The sequence below is a fragment of the Triturus cristatus genome, chromosome 2_2 (assembly GCF_964204655.1).
Source record: "Triturus cristatus chromosome 2_2, aTriCri1.1, whole genome shotgun sequence".
NCBI classification, from domain to species: Eukaryota; Metazoa; Chordata; class Amphibia; order Caudata; family Salamandridae; genus Triturus; species Triturus cristatus.
In genome coordinates, this window is record NC_140582.1 from 444,773,617 (window position 1) to 444,796,319 (window position 22,703).

Here is a 22,703-nt window from a genome sequence, read left to right on the forward strand (position 1 = left end):
ATGAGTACCTCTCCCCCCCCCTTTCCCCTCAACAGGATTGCAAATTCACAGCGCGGGGATGCCCTTTGGTCACCAGGCGCTTTAGAAATCGCTATTAAATTAAATTAAATTAAATTAAAATTAAATCGATCAGATTTTTGACACGGAAATACCACGCTTCCCCAACTATGTCCTGTTGGGACTAACCAACAAACAAACCTATCCACTACACTCCAATAGAGGCTATGCGCAGTAAAGCAAGTCCTCCTGTGAACATGGGGTACTGATGTTGTCCCGGAGCATACTGACTGACTCCACAAGTTGTGAGACTTATTGGGGATGGAAAAATTAACAGCTGTTGTCAACCTCACCCTACCTAAGTTCATAAAAAGATGGGGGGCATGCATAAAGCATCTCTCAGTAGTGTACCAGGAGCCACGTGCCCCATATCTGTGTATTTTGCAGATTACTTCCGCCACCACCACATCAGATTTCGAAACAGAAAGAGAATGACGATTCCTTTTGAATGACATGAGCACGTACTGTTTGTCTTAATTTACTGTTCTGATTCTTTTTCCCCTTTTTCCCCACCCCCCCTTCCACTCTCAGCTACCTCGCTGGCCAATGGATGTAGGCAAAGGGTTTTGTAATCTTACTAAAAAATTGTTACAATCATAAAATTGCTGAAATCATGATGTGGTACAGAATGTCATAATCACAATGGTATGGACAAACAAACACATAGTTGCATTTTGTTAAAGAATGCTGAGATCATTAACTAATCACTCCGGTTTATCAAGGTATATCACTCTATGAGCGGTACAAACTAAACTAGTGCAGTAGTGAAACCTTAATGTGTCTCGTGGCGGTGTCATCAGTAGATACACATATAGGGTTTACCATTAATGGCAAGATCTCAGGTCCTACTGTGCTGACACAAAGTAATTAGCATGGTTTGTGCTTACCTATTCAAAAAAGGTATAATGTCCCATTAAGTTCGACTGAGGTAGTGCCTTCGTAATCTGTGCAGAGAACTTAGTGTTAGTTGCTACATGAGCACAAAAGGATCTTCAAGGAGCATGTGGGGTCAGGGGGAGACTGTACTTACAGTTATGTAGGATCCAGCAGGTGTATTGACCTGCCGGACCTTTCGCCGCCGCGGAGGATGTTCATTGCGGCTCCTTCGGTATTTGTGCCGGGGGTCTCTTTGCAGATGCGGGGGGTGTCTGGGCTTGTTCAGCGTGTGACGAGGTAGTCACATGAGCATATTGGGGAAAATGGGAACTATCTTGGAGTGGGTTTCTTGACGATGAGCTTACAGGAAAATAGGTTGTCAAAAGGTGGCAGGGGTCCCCCAGTTGCCTGTTTGGCATGTATCCAAAGGGGTGTTACCCTAGTTAAGTAGTAAGAGAACGACTTTCTCCTCCTCTTTCTATCACATTTGTTCGTAAGAACTGTGATTTCCCCGTACAATGATTCAACTTTTCAGGAGCACGAGTCACTAGACCTAGCTCCTGCTCCTTCTCCCCCTTCCCCGATTTTTGTGTTATCAATAGATATAGCAGCACCATATTGTAATTAATGTTAAAGTAAGACTTTTTTTAACTGTATGCCATACATTGCTAGGGTAGACATAATGCATTATTTGCATTTTTACATGTGGAATATTTGTATCCATATTTAAATATATGACAATTACATCAGGTGACTGTGTCATGGAATAATTATGGCATCAATGTCTAACAAAGTGAAGACTTTTTATTGCTTTTATGATTTAATTCAAGATGTATTGATAATACAATTATCACACAATTGCTAAAAAAACATTCACTATATAATTTGAATATTTTTACAAAATGTTAGTAAATAAAAATAATAGCTTGTGATTAATAAAGTACATTTACATTAATTTTTAAATTTTTAAAAACATTTTTTATCTTCATATAATGTATGATTAAAACACAGTGACACACGATGAGATGAGCCTACATTAAGCATTATATTTGACAATAAATTAAAATAAGCTGACACCCAACCTTATCAAATAATTAACTACTAAATGTTAACCAGTTTTGATTCAAAATGATTTAATGTAAATTTTATTAAATTAACTTTCATGTTTTTAAATAATAAATATATATTAGGATGATATTTCTCTAGTTTTCATATTAACTAAGTTCTTTTTTTTCTTTCAAAGGTTATGTGTAAGTAATGTCACTCTACAAGAACAGTTTTCAAATGAAGAACATTGTCTTAAAAATTTGGATTCCTTTACCATCTATTGATGATGACACAATCTACGTCCTGCCACACGTTTTAGAAGATATAACAACAACAACAAATCACATGGATGTTCAGACACAGACAAAGGGCCTTATTACTATGGTAGTCTATGTGACCACCATAGCCATGGTGGCGTTGGGGCACCATTGCACCGGCGTTCCGACCGCCCCATTACAGCTTGGGCAGTGTAACCGCATTGGCACCACAGCAACCACCAGGGATCAGAAATCCCTGGCGGTTTTGAGGCCGCCTTATTCTTGGTAGGGCTGCTGCATTCCCGCCAAGCACATTACGAGTTTCCTCTCTGCCACAGTTTTCATGGCGGTGAGCTCAACGTGAAAAGTGTGGCGGAGAGGAAAGAAAGGGGGCCCTACAGGGCCCCCTATTGCCTCTGCGCCAGGGGATGCATGCAGGGGGTACAAGGTGTGCCCCCTGTCTGCATGCACCCCCAGTTCCTGCAGGGCATGGACTTGACAGGAACCTGCAATGGCATTCCCATTGCGGTGCCTGTGATGGCACTCCTATGAGCATTTAAGCTGGCCCCGCAGTGGGCCAGCTGCCGCAGGACCGCCCGACCTGGATTCCAGTTGGAATTCAGCAGACGGTGTAGTTATGGCTTTGGCGGTGCAGGAGCGGGGAGCTGGCGTTGTGGCCCGCTCCCCCACTGCTAAAATCATACTATGACCCATAGTCACAAACAAATAATAATACTTCTTCATGTTCATGAAGACAGAGGCAGCGTTCTATTAAGCCTGTGAATGTACAATATTTTGAGTGGTGCATCCACAAAACCCATGAGCAAACTCTTAAAGTTGTCAAAGATGACCTTTCAACACTCCATGGGGATATGAATGAGGTAACAGAATCTTCTAATTTAGTCCCTGATATTCACTGTTTTACAATATGGATGCATCACTAAAGGACATAGTAAAGTTAGTCATATGTAAAGAGGAAAAACCACTTCATTCTTCTAGCATTTATATAGTAAAATATGGCCAAAACCATGTGCACAGTTTCACAATATTTAAATTAAAAAGCACTTTAAAAAAATATCATATTCTGTTACTGGTGTCAGAGATGACGTTAAGTATTTGATTACTCAAAATACCTTACTGCTGTGAGCTCATGATGACAAAAGTTCATTTGAATATGAGTGTATTTCTGTTCCACATCGAGGCATGATCTATAAATGGTCTATAATTCAAAATAAACCTGAATTAAAATATGCACAAGCAAAAACATACGCAAAACCATTAAAATGTCTGAGGAACTGCATGCCGATATGTTTGAAAACCAGAAATGGATGTAACAATAATTTTTACTTATTATGTCTGTTTATGTGGAAAATCCATATTTTGAATTTCATGAATGTCTTTATTTACAATTGTAGCAATGTACATGTTTAATAAACTGGTTGAAACGTAATTGTGATATTATGTTAGAAAATAAATTCATTGAATATTATTTTGCTTTAGTCTACTAGAATAATTTCATTGCACCACACAAGAAATATATTAAACAAAAACATATAAATATATATTATTTTCAATACTTTATTTAATTTTTAGTAATAATTTGTTAATTGTATATTTATTTCAACTATTTTTACAAACAAATCATGAACAATTGCAGTATCCTACAATCAATATTGTTTTTGTCACTGTTACAAACATTGTCACTCGTTCAGGTAGGCTTAAAATAATTCTCACCATGAAGCAACAATGTTCCTACCTCTACTCATGAAAATATGTTGCCTGTGATTGAGCGGGTCTTAAAATTATCTTTTCTCAATTCAGTGATAATATATGTCATCAGACACCATTTGTCGGTGCACACCGCTCCGTTTGTGACCGAGATATCATGTTGGCCAAAGTAAACTTGGAGCAGGATCAAAACTTACTTCATCTGCTATGACATCTACACAGCAGACAGAGGATGTCTAATCTCTGTCTACCATGTAAAAAAAGTTCCTGATGGGGTCTGACTTCTAGTTTCATTCTCAGGCTGGCTTAACAAACAAGCATTGCCACAGCCAATAGGTCTCGCCTTTGGGACCTTATAAGTGATTAGCCATGCAACGGTTGCTGTTGTTGCACCAAGGATATTCTGCTGCATAACTAAATACTTATAAGGTCCCAAAAGCGAGACCTATTGGCAATGGACAAGTCATAAATGATACACAGTAAGCAGCGTTCTACTATACATTGTTGTTTTGAATAGTTTCAACGTTAGTTGGTAAAGAGAAGCCTTCAAGTGAATAGCTGCCAAGGTTTTATATTGCCATGTGTGATATTTTCATAATTTTATTGTAATTATGATTCCGCTGCCACAGGCGCTGCCCCACTGTTAATATCTTTTTCGTTTTCTGCTGAAATAGGTGTAATCACCAATATGTACATGTTTCCCTCATCTTCATTGCTTGAGTTTTGCTCGCCAATAAGTGTCACTTATTGTCGTTGAAATGTCACTTATAATTACACTTTAATTATGAAAATGTCACACACAGCAATGTGAAACCTTGGCAGCTATGGGTATCACAAACAAACGCTCACAGCACGTATATCAGGCTGGGGTACAAATGCATGCAGCAAGGTTAGAAAGGCATGCAAGGAGTACACATCAGGCACTAACCGGCTCTGTTGCGTCTGCGATATCTCTGGATGTTGCATTTTTGAGGAGGACGTGTTGTTTAACTTAAAAAGTGAAAATGCTTTTCTCTCCTATTTATACCCCAAACCCGGGAGCCCCAAAGTGCATCGGGCGTAAACACAAGGCATTTTTCATATCACTGAGTCGCAGACGGTAGAAGGCATTGCATAAAATCCAGTTAGAGCACATTTGTTTCCATCTGCCCGCAAATGTGCGTACTGGTCGAGGCAGACTGGCTCTGCATATAAAATAAATAACTGTTCCTTGATTCCTGAGTGCGACGTACATTGTTTTACAAATAGTTTACCGCGGGCCCGGCCTAATGAACGCACCCGCTGTTGAGAGCGCCAACTATAGGGCCACATTGGTTGAAACGAAAATTGAATCGGCAGCCCCCACGAGGCCACACGTCATGAAGCAACGACTCACGGGGAGATTCAGAGAAGTGAAGGAGACGCGGGAACACTCCTGAACGGCTGAGTGAAACGCCTGAGAATCAGCGTGTAGCAGACAGTGAAGCGACTTGGGTGCGACATCTCAAACAAATGGGGTATGCGTTAGTACGAAAACAGCGCGAATCCCCCTATGACCTCGCCGCATTAGTTAAGTAGGAATCTTGAACTGCAAATCTTTTTTGAAGTGTTAACAGGAAGAAGCAATTGAGAGCCAGTGTAACCGTACCTTAATATAAAACTTGCGAGCAGAAATAAATGACAAATAGCTGCCGCTCGGACCGTCATGCAGGCACGCAAGTTAAAACAAGCACGCGAGTGGTGCGCGCGTGCGCCCCACAGCGAAACATCTGTTTTGAATTATCACGCACGCGTCTGGGCACGATAATTCAAAACAGATGATGCCTGTGCGGGTAACCACAAGCAATGGGCCGTGGGCGGAGCAAAGGCGGGACATGCACCCGCCTTTGCCTAATTGCATGCTGTCTTTCTTAGAAAGATGCCCGCAAAGCCCATTAGCCTGTGCGAAAAACAAAAACACAGGCACGAGCGTGTGGTGAGCTTGGTGAGCTGTCTTAAGCCCCTTACTAAAAGTCTTGCAAGCAGCACATGCGCGCTGCTCTAGGCTCGACCTAAACATCCCTTGAGTTGAATGAAGATACTCAAGTAAGCTTGTCTCCAAGTTGTAAAAGCACATTCAAAGACACAAATATATATCATGAATGGGCACCATAATGTTTACAGCCACACTGACAGTGATGAAGAACAAAGACAAAGGTCTCCTTTTCAGCTAGAAGACACTTCATTCTCTGGCAGAGGAAAAATGCATTATCACCCTTTTACCGCACCATCTAACAATTGGCTGTACTTATGCTTTTTTAAAGGCAAGGTCAGTTTTACTTTTTGCAAAATATATGTCTTAGTTGCAGCCATACTCTTGCGTAATGTCAAGGTGATGCAAGGACAACGTAAAGGTTTCAGTAATATTTACAAAGCCACAAAAGAGTTGATTTGCACCACCTTGTGTGACTTTGTAAAGAAATGTAATGTAAGACGGCGGCTTGCACTACGTCACGTTACATTTCAAGCTGGGAGGCATTCTATGGGTGGAGTATGGGTGGTTCAATACATCCACCATGGAGTTTGGTGCTTTCCCAGATTTAGTTAACCTAGTAAACCTAGGAATGCATTAAAATACTATGCCTTCCCATATAAGGTTTAACAAGGAGAAATATCATTATTTCCCCTTGTTATTTCCTCTTTCTGTGCACGATGCATTCCGCATCACACATAGCAAGCGGAAAATGTTTTTAAGGATTTTTGTAGTGCGGGAAGGTGTTCCTTCCTGCATAAAAATAATCCTGGCCGTAACACTTGCACAAGCTGCTCTCTCCTGTAACTCAGCACAGCAAATTTGCTGGCTGCCCTTCATTGCATGCACAAAATAGCAAATATGCCCTTATGTATTTAATGTGCAGACCACTGTTATACATACAAACATGCATGGCCTTGAAAATCATATTTTATGTGTGTGTTACTTTGTAGCAGTGTAAATTGTGTAACTTCGCAAGAGGGACCATTACATTGACAATACTATGGCAAATATCAAAATTTCTTATGGCCAGTATCAATCACTGTTAACCTATCATGCTCTTACCACCAATCAGCATGGTAAGTCATGACAAAGCCAATAGTAAACGCTCATAAATTAGACAAATCTGTTTGCACACCTCCTGCTCACAGACAGGGCCAAATGTTCAAATATGTCAAGAGACAGGCCTAGTTTTGTGAATTCACAATAAATTTATAAATATAAAACGTTACACTAGATAATTCACTACTCAGGCAAGAGTATATGATTGAACACCATGCAATGGTTTTATTTTCAATATAGTTCATATTCAGTATTAGTATAATCAATATTTACAAATTGTTTGACATTTTTTTCTCCAAAACATTCGATATGAATTTGATATGTTACACAAATTATATATAGTACAGAAATATGTTATTGATTTTGCAAAGACTATGAAAAGAAAAATGATTTCCAATGCCACGCATAACGCTGCACTCGAAGGAGGGGAAGAAAGTGTGAGATGATCTGCGTGGGGAGACTACTACTCCCGTCACCCCCTGCAGATAGAACGCTGATAAGCGCGACACCGGCTTGCGGCACGGGGACGCGCGTGGGGAGGCATCCAAGGTGAAGCCATGGTCTAGGGGCGGGCCCGTCCACACCCGTCATTGCCCGGAAGAGGCTGGTCTTTTAGGTTTGCAAGGGATTCTGGGTAACAGACCCTGGTGGGAGGCAGTCAAGTCACCCCATCCTGGATTCCCCTGGGTGTCTAAAATGTATAGGTTTGCTAGGTTTCCCAAGGTGCCCGCAGAGCTAGGGTTAAAAAACTAGAGCTAGGCACTTTGCCAAAAAAGGGTAAATTTTCACTGCGATATTGAGTTGTGACCACGTTGCGTTTTGCGCCGTTTCCTGTCGCGGGCACTATGCCTACCCACACAAGTGATGTACCATTTTTATCGGGAGACTTAGGGTAATTCAGATTTGTAAAGGAACTGTTATTATCTATTGACTTTCGATGCATTTCTGCCTTCCAAATGAAAGACACTGTGTAAAAATAAGTCATTCTAAAAAATGACTGATAATTCTCATGCTAGTATGAGTATTCCCAATTTCAGAAATGTGCAAATATCTACTGTTTCTAAACTCTATATTTTGTTCCCATTTCAGAAATACATAGGTGTCTTTCATACCGATTTTTCCATGTACACATTTTTACAGAATAATTACTATATACCCGGTACATAATAAAAAACCATTGCAAGTTGCTGCTCAGTTTTTGGCTCTGGGTTCGTCGGGTTCTTGGTGAACCTACAAGTCCTATATAAGCCACAACCAGTAATGTCCAGCGGAAGCAACGGTATATTGCTTTCAAAGAGCTTTCATAATTAGAAGAAGTTACAGGTGAAAACGTTGACACAAAAGGCTGTTTTTTTCAACTAATTTTTAATCTATCCTATATTTAACTGTTTGTTTCTATAACAAAACCTTGATGGATCTACACAAATGACCCCTTGCTGAATTCAGGAGTTTGTCTTCTTCTCGAAAATGTATAGCTTTCCAGAATCCATTATTGCTTTTGTACCCATTTCTGCCATTAACTGGAAGGAGGTCAAAAGCACAAAAAATAGCAAAAATAGGCTATGTCCCAGAAAAATGCCAAAACTGTGTAAAAAATGTTGGGTTTCTGACAAAAGTCTGGTATCCCCGAAAAGCTGGGAAAATGGTGATTTCAACCCCACAAACCATTTTTTGATAACATTTGCAGGGCAAAAACCAGATGCTTTCATTTTCAGCCCGTTTTTCCAATTTTTCCGAAAAAAAACAAAATGTTGCTGTATTTTGGCTCATTTCTGTGACCCCTCCAGGGGAATCCACAAACCCTGAGTACCTTTAGAATCCCCATGATGTTGCAAGAAAAGGACGCAAATTTGGCGTGGATACCTAATGTGGTGAAAAAGTTACAGGGGCCTAAGCGTGCACTACCCCAAATAGCCAAAAAAAGGCTTGGCACAGGAGGGGGAAAAGGCCTGGCAGCGAAGGGGTTAAAGAAGTTTAAAAGTAGCAATACGACAGTTCTGCTGTGGATGTTGGAGAGGTCGTCCAAAGTTAATAGAAATCAGAAATTGTAAAAATACATCTCCACTTCCCTAAATTATTAAGAGTGTTCTGGATTCTACTGTTTCATTAAAGTTTTGGCAAATATGGTAAACATAAGGGGAAAAACAGATCGAGAAAATTGGAAAATGAATATTGCTCAAACCAAATATTTTAGAATGACTCCAAATTTATCTCTGTCTTAAAATGTAACATTTTATCCAATTATTGATTATGGAGAAATTACCTGAAAATATTGTCTTTTTAAAAACTCTTCATGATAGTAATGAAAAAGGCTAATTGTCCACAAATCTCAACAAATCTCATCAGAAAATACCACAGCCATCACATTTAGGGGCAGATTTACAAAGAAGTCATGGAATGCAACGCAGAAAGGCAACTTGGAGCACTGCTTTGCTTGACAGGGAGTGAACAGAAATGTGCCATATCTACTTGGATATGACACATTCCTGCTCTCTTTCTGCGATGGAGCTGAGCGCTACCTAGCACCAATGCAGGCACCCTTGCACCGTGGTGCAAGTGTCTCTTTATTGGGAAGTGGTAGCATCGCCACCCCCCCACTCACCTGATACGAGCCGCCACATGCATTGCCATTCTTTTTTAAATCTATTGATTTTTTAAATTCATTCATGAGCAGCCTGGCATTTTGTTGAGCATGTGTTCAACTTCTGGGCAGGGTGTGGTCAAATCTCCTAATTGTCAGGCAGTAGGTATTAGTTAAGTGTGCATGTCTGGCTCGACAGGTTTCTTAGGGTGGCCAAACAGATGTGCACTTTAATCCTCCTAAGCCAGGACAGTCAAGAGACCAGGGGGAGCACAGTTCAGCTCCTATGGTCTCATCTGGAGCACTGGGTTCACCAGCTCTCACCAAACATTGTGTTGTTGTCATGCTGTTCACTACTAAATTAGCATAAGAGCAACGCACAGATTTGTTCTGTTCAAGGCAGTTCCTGTGCTCAAAAGGCAGCGCAGGGGTGGGAGTAACACAGAACGGTAAATAGACATAATATCGGAAAAAAAATATCGAGTGGACAGAATATCGAGTTTTAAATATAGAATGGACAGAATATCGAATTGCCAAAATATAGTGGTGAAGAATATCGAAAAACAGGTAAGAAATATCGATTGAAATAATATAGAAGTAAGTAATATCGACAGTCATAATATAGTTGTTAAAAATATCGAATTTTTCATAGTGTTTTAAGTGTTAGTATATGTGTTAAAAGTATGTATTAATATTGTAATGTATGTTAGAATATTTTTAAAGTAATGAATTTTATGTTATTTTATTTTTGTGTAATTTAATTCCGTAGCGGGTTGTGGGTTTATAGGGGAGTAGGGTGGGAAGTAATTTAATTATAGTACATTAAATAATAATTTATAGGAATTATTAATAATTTAATTTTGCGTTTTACTTCTGTAGCGGGTTGTGGGTTTATAGGGGAATAGGGTGGGAAGTAATTTAATTGTTATTAGTTAATTATTAATTGGTATTGAAACTTAATTGGTTGTTGATTAATTATTAATTGGTAAATAATTAGTATTAATTGGTAATTAATTTGTATTAATTGTTTAATTGATAATTATGTTAATTGTATTCATTTAATATTTGTAGTGGGTAGTGTGTTTATAGGGGAATAGGGTGGGAAGTAATATAATTGTAAATAATTAATTATTTAATTGATGTGTGTATATTGTTAATTAATATATCTTTAAATTAATTTAGCGTTTTACTTCTGTAGCGGGTTGTGGGTTTATAGTGGAATAGGGTGGGAAGTAATTTAATTGTTATTAGTTAATTATGAATTGGTATTGTAAATTAATTGGTTGTTGATTAATTATTAATTGGTAAATAATTTGTATTAATTGGTAATTAATTTGTATTAATTGTTTAATTGATAATTATGTTAATTGTATTCATTTAATATTTGTAGCGGTAGTGTGTTTATAGGGGAATATGGTTGGAAGTAATATAATTGTAAAAAATTAATTATTTAAATAATTTGTGTATATCGTTAATCAATATATTATTAATTAATGATTAATTGGTATTATTAGCATTTATTAATGTTTGTTATTGAAAAACAATTGGTTGTTAATTCATTATTAATAGGTAATTAATTAAACAAAAATATATTGGTATTTATAAATAATTAATTATTAAATCTTGTGTGATTGGTAATTAATTGTAATACTTGTTTTGGTATTAATAATTAATTAATTGTTAACAAAATATTAATTTATTATTTTCGCTACTTTTGCACTTACTTGAGTGGGAATAGTAATTTTTACCCTACCGCTTTGCAACGCTTTCCCTACTGTTGCACTCTCTGGAGTGGGAATAGTAATTTGTATCCCTACGCTATCCAATGCTTTCCCTACTGTTGCACTCTCTGGAGTGGGAATAGTAATTTTTACCCCTACGCTATCCAACGCTTTCCCTACTGTTGCACTCGCTGGAGTGGGAATAGTAATTTTTACCCTCCCGCTATCCAACGCTTTCCCTACTGTTGCATTCTCTGGAGTGGGAATAGTAATTTTTACCCTACCGCTATCCAACGCTTTCCCTACTGTTGCACTCACTGGAGTGGGAATAGTAAATTTGACACACCCGCTATCCAACGCTTCCTCTACTGTTGCACTCTCTGGAGTGGGAATAGTAATTTTTATCCCTACGCTATCCAATGCTTTCCCTACTGTTGCACTCTCTGGAGTGGGAATAGTAATTTTTACCCCTACGCTATCCAACGCTTTCCCTACTGTTGCACTCACTGGAGTGGGAATAGTGAATTTTACCCTCCCGCTATCCAACGCTTTCCCTACTGTTGCACTCTCTGGAGTGGGAATAGTAATTTTTACCCCTACGCTATCCAATGATTTCCCTATTATTGCACTCTCTGGAGTGGGAATAGTAATTTTAACTCTCCCGCTATCCAACGCTTTCCCTACTGTTCCAGTCTCTGGAGTGGGAATAGTAATTTTTACCCTCCCGCTATCCAACGCTTTCCCTACTGTTGCATTCTCTGGAGTGGGAATAGTAATTTTTACCCTACCGCTATCCAACGCTTTCCCTACTGTTGCACTCACTGGAGTGGGAATAGTAAATTTGACACTCCCACTATCCAACGCTTTCTCTACTGTTGCACTCTCTGGAGTGGGAATAGTAATTTTTATCCCTACGCTATCCAATGCTTTCCCTACTGTTGCACTCTCTGGAGTGGGAATAGTAATTTTTACCCCTACGCTATCCAACGCTTTCCCTACTGTTGCACTCACTGGAGTGGGAATAGTAAATTTTACCCTCCCGCTATCCAACGCTTTCCCTACTGTTGCACTCTCTGGAGTGGGAATAGTAATTTTTACCCCTTCGCTATCCAATGATTTCCCTACTGTTGCATTCTCTGGAGTGGGAATAGTAATTTTTACCCTCCCGCTATCCAACGCTTTCCCTACTATTGCACTTACTGGAGTGGTAATAGTAATTTTTATCCCTACGCTATCCAATGCTTTCCCTACTGTTGCACTCTCTGGAGTGGGAATAGTAATTTTTACCCCTACGCTATCCAACGCTTTCCCTACTGTTGCACTCACTGGAGTGGGAATAGTAAATTTTACCCTCCCGCTATCCAACGCTTTCCCTACTGTTGCACTCTCTGGAGTGGGAATAGTAATTTTTACTCTCCCGCTATCCAACGCTTTCCCTACTGTTGCATTCTCTGGAGTGGGAATAGTAATTTTTACCCTCCCGCTATCCAACGCTTTCCCTACTATTGCACTTACTGGAGTGGTAATAGTAAATTTTACCCGCCCGCTATCCTACGCAGAAAATATTGAATATTTTTAATAAATATTACGTTAATATATATGTATTAATTAATTTTTTTACTTACATTAAATATTTATTAATTTTAATGTTATTTAAGTATTTTTAAGTATGTGTCAGTTAATTATATGTATTATTTCATAAATTTTATATTACTTTTAAAAAATTTAAAAAATTCGATATTTTGACTAACTATATTATTTACATCGATATTTTGGATTCTATATTTTTGTACTTTCCTGTTTGGAGATAGGGAGTCGATATTTTGGTATTCTATATTTTGGCATCGATATTTTTGTAAGTCTATATTTTTGTAGTCGATATTATGTCAGTGATCCACACAGAACATGGCCAATCACTGTGTGGCTTTATATTTAAGTCTTACAGTGAATGGCCATGTTCTGTTCCTTCTTGTGTCAAGTCACACGATGTGATGAGACCAGCTTGAATTTAAGAAGCGTGACTTCAGAGCATTAGGGGGTTGAAACATTTTAGAAGCCAAATGGGTGCCTTAGGAATTTGGAAACGTGCGATCGCTGAAAGGCGGTATGAATGTCACACAGATGTTTTAGGTTAGCTTGGAGATTGGTAGTTCATTTGTAATTTAATTATAATAGCTGCTATTTAATGATAGTGTGAAATAAATAATTGTTTTTCTGTTGGTCAATTTCTTAGATATATTTGTACATTTTTATGTAGCGCTAACTTGACTTGAAGGTATTGGAGCGCTTTCCATAAGTGCGAGTTACATTACACAAGATCTCTTTTTTTTTAGCACAGTAGAAGTGATTTTCCTAGAATCCCAAGATGTTGAACCGATGCACAGAGTCGAACCGGGTTCCCAGCACCGAAGTCGGCAGCTCTGGCCATAATGCCACATCAGCTCCAGCTGATGTGCATACTGAGACATCAATGAATTGAAGCCACTTGAATGTTACTAATCAGGGTTTATTATGTTTGTATTTCATGTCGAGCTATCGCACAGAATCTGAGGGACACTCGCAGAAATCTTTATGTGGAAGGAATATTCTTTTCTTTTGTAGGCAGGTTATCACAGATATTACAAGTTAGAAACAATATAGTTCACACTTGTTTGATTGTTCTGGAAAGTTAGTTAAACAGGAGGAGCCAGATAGTACTGTCTTTTTAGGTCGAGCCTAGCGCATACTGTATCTGGTATGTGTGGTGAGAGAAACTCCCCTCTTTTCTATTGGCTTCTATTAGTGCCCTTAATAAAAGCTTGCTTTTGTTTGGTGGGTAGGGTAAATTAGTCCTACCTTTTGGAGTTTAGGACCCTCCTAGGCAACTGCCCTTGTTACTGTATCATTATTCTGTTTTCAATATATGTTGTTTACTGCGCACTCTTTTTACATTTCCGTCCGCTCATCAGCACAGCTTCATGGATACCGCACTTTATGTTTTGGACCTATCGATATTAGGGCAGCCTTCACTTTCGCTTCTGTTGCTGCCTGTCTGTTTATGGCTTCCCCCTCCCTCCTCACATTCGGAGCCCTCCCCCACCATCCAAACACACATACAGCTGTGGGTTTCTCATGACAGAGAGACCTCGCACTGGGAATACCCAGCTTGCCCCAACTTATTTAATTGAATTCAATTTGTTCCCCAACTTTTTTCCTCTTAGTACCTCTCTTTCTGTCTCTGTCTCACTCCTCCATACTTGCTGAAAACCATGATTTATGTTCCCTGGCATATCCCTGCAAATCAGCATGGATGCGCCAGGGAAGATGCGTCACGTAAGATTGCCCTTGCGCCACCACAGATGCGCCGCATTTACAATGCGGTGCATCGTGGCGCAAGGACAAGCAGATACGTGACGCATCTGCCGGCGTAAGGTTGGCGCAGTGCTGAAGTTGCGTCGCAAGCGCGACGCAACTCCAGCACTGTTCCAACCTACCCTATCCCTAACATGGTGCGTCAAGCCTTACGCCTGCTTCAAGCAGGTGCAGGGTTTTGATGCATCAGCGTTGGGAAAGTGACTCAGTGAAATCTTAAAGATTTCACGGAGTCACTTTTCAGGGGCGTTCCTGCGACGGAACGCCCCCCCTGAGTAGAAACGCCCACATGAAACCTGACGCAGGTTTCATGTGGCGCAGGGCTTTACATCGTGACGCATCTCCATAGATGCGTCACGATGTAAATGGGGCGCAACATGGCGCAGGGTTTACGCCGCCGCTGCGTCACAAAAGTGACACAACGGCGGCGTAAAAGTGGCGCAAGTCTGATATAAATCTGCCCCATCACTTTAAGAAACGGCTCTTACCCTCCCTTTCCTCTCCTTTCCTATTTGTTCTCCTGTAAAATGGATCCGAAAAAGAAAAAACCTTTTGTGGAAATTTCGTCTTTTTCTTTCATTTTTGTATTCCAAAGTGCAGCCTCAGGGACGGAGAGGAAAAAAAGGTTCAAAATAGAAAAACTAAATAAATTATATAAAAATAAATCAAGATAGAGTGGTCGTTAAGTGGCCAGATTGATTCTATTCACGACTACGCACATTAGTGTCTCGTTATATAGTTTGCCATTGACGTGCTTCTTTCATTTTCTATTTTTTAATAAGTCGTTCTGTTATACATAATATTATCTAATTTATAAATAAGGTAACAGAAATGCTAATAGCACTCTTTTATATTCTGCAATGTGCTGCACACAAGCCACGCTACTCTACAGCATAGCTTAGACACATTAGCAAAGCCAATAGCTCTGGCTAAACATTTATAAGGTCCCAAAGGTGAGACCTATTGGCTATGCCAATGCTTGTTAAACCTGTCATTGCAAGGAACACGGCGAAAGGAAGCTACCTTATTTTAGCAGCAGCAATTCACCATGGCCTGGCATGGAAAACTAATGTTCTGCCTATAAGTGCAAATAAAATAATTGAGAGCAATTTTGCTGCAGGCAGCGACATCATCTTTATAAATGAAAACTGCTCATGCAGTGACACCACTCACCACTTTATTTTATGTAGAATTCAATTGTTCATCAGTTTGCATTTTTCCAAATCCCTCATTACTTCCAGATCTGATCGACTGATCTGGGGCATTGTTGTTTTGTTTTAGTTTCTTTGTTCACCTATTTCCCAGTTTCTTAGAATATATTTATGAAACCTGCGTACTAGTTTATTTGATACATGCATATTGGGCACGCTTTCCAATTGATGCGAACCACATTTCAATGATAAGGAACTCTTCTAAGTAATATAAAGTAATGTATTTGGGAGGTGATGTATTCCTACGAGGGCCCTTTTTTTCAATAAAAGCCACGATACTGAGACAGGACTGTCGCTGGGTATGGCTTATTTATTATGGATGGAAGTGTGTTTTCACAGTGCAACTTTCATGGTGGGTCTGACACTGTCCACTGATGTTTTTTTGTGAGATTTGTGACATGAAAATACAAGTCAGGTTTAGTCCAATACGATGTCAATAGACAGTGCTTACTGGGTTGCAGGTGTACTTTACTGGAAGCATTCAGCCTCCCCCTTTACAATAAAACAGTTGTCATGTGGTCTAGATTCTTATTGCTCTTTCAGCAAATTCTTTAACAAAATTAACTGAAAATGAACTATATGCCTCTTTTCTTTCAAACTTTTCTCAGTGGGAGGACCCCCAAATCCTTCCTTATGCCAGTTGGGCTCAATTGCTAAGTCAAACTGGCCCCTACCTTTTACACCTCACCACTTTGAGAAATCACCAGCTGCCACTGTCTTCCTGTTGTGCCAGTACCTTTCCTGACGCCGGTTACCATTGTGCTTGTGAACAGGCATGGTGCGCTGCGCGTGGAGGGCAGGACAGGGACAGGGAACACAGTTGGGCCACCATGTTCCTCTCAGACACTTACCTGCCGGCCGCCAGCCAGCCGGTATACTACCCTGCATCTGCGCTCATGTCCTGGAGGCATATTGGCTAGGAGGCTCCTCTGGGATCTCCATTACCAGAGCCAATTATCTTACCAGAATCCTCTAGTGAGGTTTTATGGGATATACCTTCCCAATCCAAAATGGTGCAACCCAGAGACTATCATTAGGTTTTCCCAATCCATCGTGGTGCCAATCCTTCTGATGTTCTTTCCTGGGGTCTGAGGAATGAAAAGAACTCAGAATTATTTTTTGCTTGCATCACAATGTTCTGGCAGTCTTGTCATAGCCTCTTCATTCCCAACTTTTTTCCAGTTAGTCCTGGTTCCTGTTTGGCATTCTTATTCCTGGGTGCATATTAGCCTGCTCATTATTGCAGGCACAAACCCAGGATTCTTTGCCTGCTCCTGGAACCTATATTCCACGCCTGGTCTTCTCTGCCATTCTTTGAGGTTTTTTGCCCACAGTTTTTTTCCTCCGACAGGGTCTCTTTCTGGGGTAGGCACTATCTGCTTTGGACCTGTCTTTTGCCGGTGGCATTGTGCCTGCTAGAAGGGGTTGCCCTTATATTTGGCAGACTAGGACTGTCAAGACCTGGACCTCCCATTCCAACCGCCACCGAGGAACTTCAGCTAGGCACCAATCTTCGGAGGACAGCACTTCCTGCATGAAAACAATCCTTACAGTTTGAAAGGATTTGTTTTGTTAGGTTGTACCCAGCCTTTATATACTAAGTCCAGGTATAGGCAATTTGTGATGTCTGAGGCACAAAAGAGGGCCGTATTCTCCTCTTAAATAGGTATCTGTGAGTAGATGAGGGAAGGTTCTATGTCACCCACCCTAATTAGGTGTCTTTTTAACAGACTGGAGAAAATTGGTGCAAGAGAAACATGTATGTATTTACCAGTGAGAAATGTGGGATAGCTATATCTGGTTGTATTAGACTGGGTTAAAGTAAAAAGTTAAGGCAGACCCCGATGTTGCATGGGTTAAGGTACAAGGACCAGGTTTGTTCCTGTGGAATGTTTACCTTTGGGCTTAGAAAGTTTTTGGGTGAAAAATTAGTTGTCAACGATTTGTCAGCAGGGCAAGCAACAGCTTGATCCACAACAGCGAGGTCCTGGTGTGGTTGTCAATGAATGTGGGAAAGCTCCAAACAGAAGATGTCTGAAGTCCGTGTCCAGGAAGGCCTCAGAGTCAATGGATTTTTGCTCGAAATGAGTCCTGATGAAGCCCTCTATGTTTGGACTTAGAAACTATTTTGGAAGTCAGATCTTCTTTAGCGAGGCATTGCAGAAAGCTTACTCAGACCGGCGATTCAACGTCGATGGCTGCAGCTTTGTCTGTGGTCCCAGTCTCCGATGGTTCTCAAGGCAGAAACCTGGCAAAAGGTTTCTAAGTGGCACTTCTTCCAGCTTGAGGACATCAGGAGTAGACTCTAACACCAACTAAGAGTCCAAGATCTGGGGGGTCACCACTTGGGCATTCGTCATGCGAGCAGGGAAATAGATGAAACGATTGCTCCAGCATGCAGGGAGCTGGATATTTAGCAGCTCCCTATGTGCAGGAGCAATTCTGGCTCCCCCAGAAGCTGGGGAGACGACTGGGACTGCAGGGGACTTGAGGTTACCCCCAAGGTTCCCATCATAGCACACTGGGTGCCCTGAGTGGGCTCCAGGGCACACAGGTAGATGTGGCCAAGCCCAGGGGTCCCAGAAAGTGGCCAGCAGAGGGAGGGCTGTGTGATTCACCTCCCCCATTCCAAAAGAGGCAAAACAGAGGGTAGAAAAACAAGCAGAAAAGGTAAAATGGAGTGCAGAAAAACAAGCAGGAGAGGCAAAACAGAGGGCAGAAAAACAAGCAGAAAAAGACAAAACAGATGGCAGAAATGGCAAAACAGAAGGCAGAAAAATGTGCAGAATAGGCAATACAGAGGGCAGAAAAACAAGCACATAAAGCAAACTGCAAGGCAGAAAAACAAGCATAAAAAGCAAAAAAGGGCAGGAAAATTAGTAGAAAAGGCAAAGCAGAAGGCTGAAAAATGAGTAGGAAAGGCAAAAGAGTGGGCAGAAAAACTAGCACAAAAGGTAAAAGAGAGCAGAATAGGGCAAAACAGAGGGCACTCACACACCCATTCAGAGACTCATGCACCCACTCAAACACACACACCCACTTATAGACCCACTCCGACACTCACACACCCACTGACAGACCCACTCAGACTCATCCACCCACTTACAGACTTGTGTACTTGCTTACAGACTCACTCAGAGACTCACTCACCCACTCACAGATCCACTCAGACACTCATGCACTCACTTAAAGACTGACACACACTCTTGGAGGCACTCACACACCCACTCTGACACCTCCTTACAGACCCACTCAGACACTCATGCACCCACTTGGACACCCACTCACTCATGTACCTACTCACAGACCTACTCAGACACTCATGCACCCATTCACACTCAGTGAAACACTTACACAGCCACTCCCAAACCCACTCAGACTCACACACCCATTGAGATATTCACACACTCATACAAGTTACAGTTGGGAAATACAATTTTAAAAACCTTAGAAATTCAGTGAAAAAGGCAACGGTTACAGGGACATTATAGTTAGCAAATAACTTTTTAAAAAACTTAAAAATTAATTGAAATAAACCCAGGTTACAGGGGCATTTTAGTTAGGAAATAGAATTTTAAAACACCTTAGAATTTCACTGAAAAAGCCAAAGGTTACAGGGACCTGGTACTTAGTCTCAGATGTCATCAGTAATGTCATCAGTGATGTCACTGACCATGTCATGAGTGATGTAATATGTGACATCATCAGCAGGGCATTGAGGGCGCACGAGTTATAGTTAGATCAACTAACTATAACAGGCAAATTTCTCTGGTTTTATGTGAGTCAAATGCTCAACTAACTATAACGTCCCTGAAACCTATATTTTTAGTGATTTTCTAAGGTTTTTTAAATGCTAATTCCTAACTATAACTTCTGTAAAACCTATGGTTTTTTCAGTGAATTTCGAAGGTTTTTTAAATGTTAATTTCATATTTTAATGTTTATAAAACCTATATTACTTCTATTATATTTTTAAATGTTTTGGAACTCTTATACTTCTTGTTTTTAACTTTAAAAATCGTGTAATGTTTTATATCTTCCCCAAAAAATATGTATATATTTTTTTTGGGGGGGAGAAAACTGCACTCCCATACTGGTAGCGTACCAAGCTCCATCACCACATGAATCCTATCCGCCATATTGCTAAACTCGCAAATGATGCGCATTTCGGATCCGACGAGTTTGTGGCACCACGTCCCGCGTAACATCATATACACATGAAGTCCCCCCAGGTACTACTTTGGTATCCAACGGGTACGCAGTACCAAGCCACGTGTTACATCATGTACGTACGGGGTCGCACCAGCTGCGCGTTGCGTATTCGACGAGTACATGCTGCCAGGCCCGGTGTTACGTCACAAATGTATAGTATTGCGCCGGGTACACCATTCCCTTTTTTGGGTCTCAAAAGTATATCTAAATAACTTTAAACAGTATATGAGAGCACACAAAAATCTAAATTATTTTAAACATTTATATATTTCTAACTGTAATAAACTTATATTATGATAAATATATTTTGTCAAAATCGCGCCGGGTGCGGCCTCCTTGCGCACTCGGTGCGCTATTGCCATGTGACCTTAAAAAAAAGCATTTGATTGGTTCATAACATCTCCCATTGTAACAGCTGTACGACCCCACCCATTTTACTCATTCTCGCTACAGCGTTTGATGAGAGACACCTCTTCTGCTAGAAAGCTTTTTTGAAAAGTGTTTTCCCGTATAGACATTTCATATACTACACACAACATGCAACGATCATCTTGATCAATATTCATGCTCTGTACATTAGCCTTCCACGTGTGATTGCCATGCATCTCAAACGTTCCAGCAAAAAACAAATGTGTGTTACATGATGCCCCTTGTGTGTGTGTCTGCACATTATTGTGCTACCTTTCGGCCTGGGTATTGCTGGCTCTAAGGAGCATCATCAGCCACGGGCAGACTGCACATCCTAAATCACATGCCATCTCATTAATTATAGTTTCCGCCCTCCCGACACATGCTACACTAATCTAAATTGCACACTTTACGAGGTCAAAACTACAAAAGAAACACACATAAGTACACTTCCTGGCCAGGCAGGAACTGAACAACGCCCAAGTCCCCGGAATAATTATTCACACCCCTACGCTGGCCTGGCGTAGGCAAGCCCAGCCCACTTTGCGTACGTCTAAATAGGATAACCACAACGCCACACGTCCCTCTTCTTCCACACTACCTCAAATGATTTGCCGCATCCACCTCGCATATCACAATGCGCAATAAAAAAAAATGGATCCATGAGGTGTACTCCATCCTGGCAATCAACACGGGCTCTAAATTGTGAGCCCTACTGCCCGTCGTCTATGAAAGGGATCCATGAGGTGTACACTCTCCTGCAATCAACACTCCATCTGAATTGTGAGCACTGCTGCCCGTAGTGTTTGCTCACACAACAATGACAGCAGGTAAGCAGAGCGGCCTGGGTGCACAGGGCCTCCAATTGAGTGTGCTGCGGAGAGAGGAGTGGCGTGCTTCAGCCTAGCTGCGCAGGTCCGAACAAACGATATTGCCATGTGTTATGATGTGATCTTTGACCTCATTCAGTCACATCTCTGTCTCATTTTAAAGACCTGCTGGACTGTACTGTAGGCCTGAGCCAGCGGGCAGCGCTGCCCTACAGACACCTCTACAGCGCTGTGCTGCAGGAGGGATGGGATGCATCAGCCACACTGCGCACGTGCGAATAAGCTATATTGCCATGTGTTATGATGTGATCTTTGACCTCATTCAGTCACATCTCTGTCTCATTTTAAAGACCTGCTATATCATAAGGTAGGCCTGAACCTACGGGCAGCGCTGCCCTACAGACACCTGTTGAGGGCGGTTCTGCGGGAGGGGTGGGGTGCATCTCCCTGAGTGTGCACGTGCGAAAAAGCGATGCTGCCGTGCCCAATGATGTGATCTCTGACCTCATTCAGTCACATCGGTCTAATTTTAAGGACCTGCTGGATAGTACTGTAGGCCTGAGCCAGCGGGCAGCGCTGCCCTACAGACGCGTGGCGTTGGCTTTTAGGACACTGTAGTGAGCTCCTTACTAAGTATACATGCACACAGGCTCCCGCCACTGCATTACACGCGCACATTATGATTCTAGCAAGCGCTCTGTTCCTTTGTATGTGAACGTTGGCATAACATATTATTATTTAACCTTGTGTATTCTCGTGCACTCCAACTCCTCTTTGAACCACGATTACCACTAACAGTTGGTAGATCATACTTCAAAAACGAAGGATGCACTCAACTCCTATTTTTTATCAAGCGTGAAATAAACCTTCATTTACCTCCAGACGCTTCCACCATTAAATTATTTCTACCTTTTCAGACATTGCATTGATTGCCACAAGAAGGGCGGAGCAGGAGCTGACCCCGCAATGATGCCCTGGCATTCTGACACCTTCCATCGTGGTATCAAGACACCGTCCCTGACTGGAGACCTGGTCTATCGTACAAACATACCCCGGACTAGGAGCTTGCACTAACACGTCGTGGGACACACCAGTGGTGGCAGGTAAGCAGTGAAGCCTCGGTGTGCAAGACCTACAATTGAGCACAGTGCGGGGGAAGGGGTTGGGGTGCAAATAATGTAGGACTATATTATCAAACAACGGCGGTAACATTATCACCACTTAAGCGACAGGAAATTGTCGCTAAAGCGACGATAAGGGGATGATAATATGCCCTTGTAAATTCCCATAGAAGCCCAGGTTCACACCAGAACCTGGGCTTCTAAGGGAATTCACAAGGGCATATTATCGACACCTTATTGCCACTTTAGCG